This window comes from Neltuma alba, unplaced genomic scaffold (genome assembly GCF_004799145.2).
Source record: "Neltuma alba isolate B1F8T4 unplaced genomic scaffold, ASM479914v2 tig00002863_pilon, whole genome shotgun sequence".
Taxonomy (NCBI): Eukaryota; Viridiplantae; Streptophyta; class Magnoliopsida; order Fabales; family Fabaceae; genus Neltuma; species Neltuma alba.
In genome coordinates, this window is record NW_021633048.1 from 6087 (window position 1) to 10723 (window position 4637).

Genomic DNA, 4637 nt, shown 5'->3' on the forward strand with positions numbered 1-4637 from the left:
TTCGACATTTGTATAGGAATTTATTTGAAATTACTTTTTTCTTGGCAAAAAGAAATCATATAATTAATTACTTGATACAAAATCATACAATGAATTTTAGATAAAAGTGCTGTGTCTTTAATTTTCTATAAACCTTAGTTCATATCCTTCATGTTTTTCCAATTCTTTAATCGTAATATTACAATGATGATTTTTTGTCCAGTCATTATTATTTTAAAAAAATTAGAGATAACATACCAATATCTGTAAATGTTTTATTAATATTTGAAATTTTAGTACTCCCTCTGTTCCTTATTATAAGAGACATTTAATACTTATAGCATGTTCCTATATATAAGAGACACTTAAAAGTTGTCTCTACTTTTTTATGTTGATTTCCTATTTTACCCATATTTATTTTGTCTCCAATTCACACTCTCTCTTCCTCCCACTTCTCTTTCTTTTAATAATTTAATTGTTCTCTCTCATGTTCTCTCTCTTTATTAATGAGGGCATTTTTAGGAAAAAAATTATACTATTTACACATTGATTGCTCTTAACTAATTTTAACTACTTTTTTATCAATGTAATTTGGTTATTCGTCTCTTATAATAAGGAACGGAGGGAGTATCATATTTCTTTTAAAAACTCGATGACACTTTAAAGGATATAATAAAAAAAATACAATTTATAAGTGCTCTTTTATCTTAATTTTCAATTATTTTACAAATTGAATGTTCACTTATCCCTAGAAGAAACGGAGGTTCAACTTCCAACCAGAGAGCGCTTGACGCTGAAGTCTGATCAGTAATTACTAGGCGAAGATCACAAGTCCGCGACTGATTCATCGATATCCAATTCGGAGTCCACAGTTGTGGTCCTCGTCAAGATTCTTCATTTTCATCGTCTTCCTACAACTGATTTCAAGAATACCAATAGTCTCTGTGAATTCAATCCCTTCAATTTCATGCCCACCTGAGTCTTTGAGCTTCATTTCTAATTGGGGTTTTGTTTTTCACTGTCAAATCGAAGACTTTTTGCTTATGAGACTCTGGAAGCCATGAATTTTAGAAGCTTGGAAGATTTCTGGGCTTTCTACATGAACCAACATTCAAAGCCATCCACAAGGCGTTGGCACTTTGTCGGCACACTCTTCAGTATCATCTTCTTTTTCTGCTCTCTCTTGTTTAGCTGGTGGTTCTTGGTTTTTTTTTGTACCTCTCTCCGGGTATGGATGTGCTTGGTACAGTCATTTCTTCGTCGAAGGGAATGTTCCGGCGACTTTTGGGCATCCGTTTTGGTCCCTCCTTTGCGATTTCAAGATGTTTGGTTTAATGCTTACCGGTGGAATGGAGAGAGAGATCAAAAGGCTGGGGAAAAGACCTGTTCTGCAAGTGTTCTGATTTCGATGTAAGCAACTTCAGGTCTTTTTAATTACATCTCGAGCGAAAATAGTCTTCTTCTTGATTTATATTGTTAAGAAACTAGGTGCCCTGTGCATTTTACAGAAATTGAGCAACGCTTTATATAAATTAGATATTTGATATTGATATGTAGTAGTAATTGTTGGCCATATACTTGATTATAGTGAGTTCGTTGGCCTCTATGTTATATCCTGTTGGGCTGGATGATTTTGTTACATTTTGATGCCTTAGAGAACCCATGGGCGTGTGCTATGCTGTAGGTCGATGGTTTGGATGATTTTGCTCGCACATTATAACTGAAAATTAATCCCACAGGCTAAAGAGAACTAAAGGAATCTGGTTGGCTGACCCCCAGAATTCAAAGACATGAATGTTGAAATCTTTTGATAATGTCAAGAGCTCAATTCTCAACCTGAAATGGACGATGTGCTGAAAAAACGTAGAGCAGACTCTTGACAATTACATATTTCAATCAATTTACGCTATAGAATTTTAGTCTGCCTTTCTTCAACATGTCAGGCGGTTTGACCTTGTTGGGATGCCTTTTACTTTTTGCATCTAAAACTTAATTTGTTTATGGAAAAACAGAGAAAGCTCGCTTTGAGCTTTGAGCTTCTTTGCTGAAGTTTTCATTTCCTTGGATCTTTTGTTTTTGTCTTGTTTTTCTGGTGCAGTTTCATGAAGGTGTTGAAAGATTAGAGTTAAAATTCGTCTATGACATAAATTGAAAATATAATGTCTATATTTCTAAACAAGCAGTAAAACTTCTAAGTTGGTTGTAATGTGACAATAGATGTAATATCCTCCACTATCAGCTTTCAGTCAATGGACCTTTTGAACGAGTGGGACGTTCATAGTTTTCATTATTAAATGGGACCAGCTTATTCAATTGAAGGTTCAGTAGATTTATATTACCTTTACTGTTGTTTCTTGTTTGACAGCAAAAACTTTCATTATCATCTTGGTTTGTTCCTATTTTTCATGCTTTCATTGGAATATAGTTCTTTTATAGTTTCCTGCCCGGAACTGAGTCTGTATGATAGTTCAGTATGTTTAGTGTGTCCACAGTCTATGTCAATAACCTATTATCCTGTATGCACCTGTGAAATACCAGTTATGCAAAAAGAAAGCTTTTAGTTAGACCTAGGGATGCAAATTCTTTGTCATTGTTTAATAGTGGATTTGATTTGATCCCCAGTCAGGGATTCCAATTAATATTTTACTGAGTTGTTAGAATTTGGACGTTAGCTGTCCATATCCCAGACAACCATTTACTTAATTTGTCTGAATACTTTGTGTTGATCTTCTAAAGTTCATATGTATATAGGAGTACTTACCTTGTTTTTCATCTCTGTCTAATTGAAGTAACTGAAAATAATTGAGTTCAAGAACATTTCTGAGTGTTGTCTTTTTGGGTTCTCCACCGCCTAATCTAAGTCAGAAGTGAACTCCACTGTAAAGTCAACCTGGCATGTTTGCAGTTCTATTCATAATTGGTTATATATATATTTATCATTTTTAAACTCGCAAGTGTTTGTTACCTTATTTTGTTGTCATGGGCATGGTGTTCACAGGTATATGAATTCATGACTTGAGATGTCAAGACCAATACCAGTATGAGAAAGATGGATGTACACATGCATATGTTTGGCCACCAGTCTTTGACTGGGATGGCTGTGTTGTTCAAATTCAAAATCATGCTATGAATGTCAAGTCTACTAGACAGCGATCTAGTTGACTTCACATATCTGGGAGACTAATTATTTTTTAGTGATATCATGGTATTCTATGGTTTTTATGTCCATTGAAACATTAGTTGCTACTTGTTAGCATGGGTGAGTCTCTATTCAATAAGTTCTTGTATCTGTAATGATCTTAGATTCTCAGCAAAACTTGTCCGGAGGCTGTATTCTGGGAAATAAGATATTTTTGGACTTGTATCAAAACAAAGATATTAGAGTGCACGTAGAATTTCATGGTCTTTGTTCCCTCGAAATTACTATAGAACATTTAACAAGCATGCCATGATTATAAGAAGTAGGGTTTATCGTGTTTATTCTGCCTGCTTTATAAAATAATTAACAGGATCAAGCTGTCTTGAAGGTTTCTGAGGACTGTCTTGTAAGTGAAGAGCCTTTGGTAAATTGCTGTGCAATGACACAGCATGCATGAGAAGTGTTGCTACTAAGTTATTATTAGGGGCGTTCACGGGACGGATCGGGACCGGAACAGGCCCGTCCCGGTGAACAGTAACGGGACAGAAAATCTGTCCCGTGTCCCGGCCCGTCCCGGGGTTGTCCCGGTCCCGGTCGGGACGGGACGGGACGTCCCGAAATAATTTTTTTTATTTTTTTTTATTTTTTTTAATTTTTTAAAAAAATTTTTAAAAATTTTTTTAAAAAATCTGATTTTTTAATTATATTTTTTTGAGCTTAAATCTTATAAAAACATTTTTTTTATTTGTTTGGGCACTCTTAAACAAAAGCTCAAAATATTACATATAATAGTTATTAAAAACTCTAAACAAAAGCTTTTAACACAATAAAAACTTGCTAAAAATTCTAATCATCAATAATTTCAAATCATTAACAATATAAAAACTCTAAATAAATATATCCATAGTTCCATACAATAGTCTCAAATCTTAAAAAAAATATGAAAACAATGATATTATATAAAAAATTAAAAAATTAAAATTTTTTTTTAAAAAAGGGACCGGGACGGGACGACCCCGTCCCGTGTCCCGTCCCGTCCCGGTCCCTTTTTTGTCCCGTCCCGGTTTGTCCCGTCCCGAAAAATTTCGGGACGGATCCGTCCCGTCCCAATAAGACCGGGACCGGAACGGGCCAACCGGGACGGGCCGGTCTTGAACACCCCTAGTTATTATGAAGGACATCAACAAAATGTTAGTTGAGATAGTAAGCGGTTTCATCTTCGTAAGGAAGGGAACACAAATTTGAATTTTGGTAAGTGCACTTATTTGGAAGGCTTTAACTTTAAAATTCCCAATGTGATAGAAATTAGTCTCAAGCATAAAATAACTTAAGAATATTCTGGGTTATATATGTATATATGTATAAAGAAAGTTATTGTAAAGGCCAAAAAAAAAAAACTGCAAACAAGTATCTACATGTTAATTTTTTTTTTTGCCAGGTGTCCATATGTTATATATGTACACATACATTATAAAATGCACGATTGTCATTATTAACAGTGCAATCTACTTAAGCTCGT

The 4637-nt window shown here is 34.5% G+C and overlaps 1 pseudogene; it reads left to right on the forward strand.

Moving 5' to 3' along the window:
- Nucleotides 1–733: 733 nt before the first annotated feature.
- Nucleotides 734–3399, forward strand: LOC114739517 (uncharacterized; annotated as a pseudogene).
- The last annotated feature ends 1238 nt before the right edge of the window (nucleotides 3400–4637 follow it).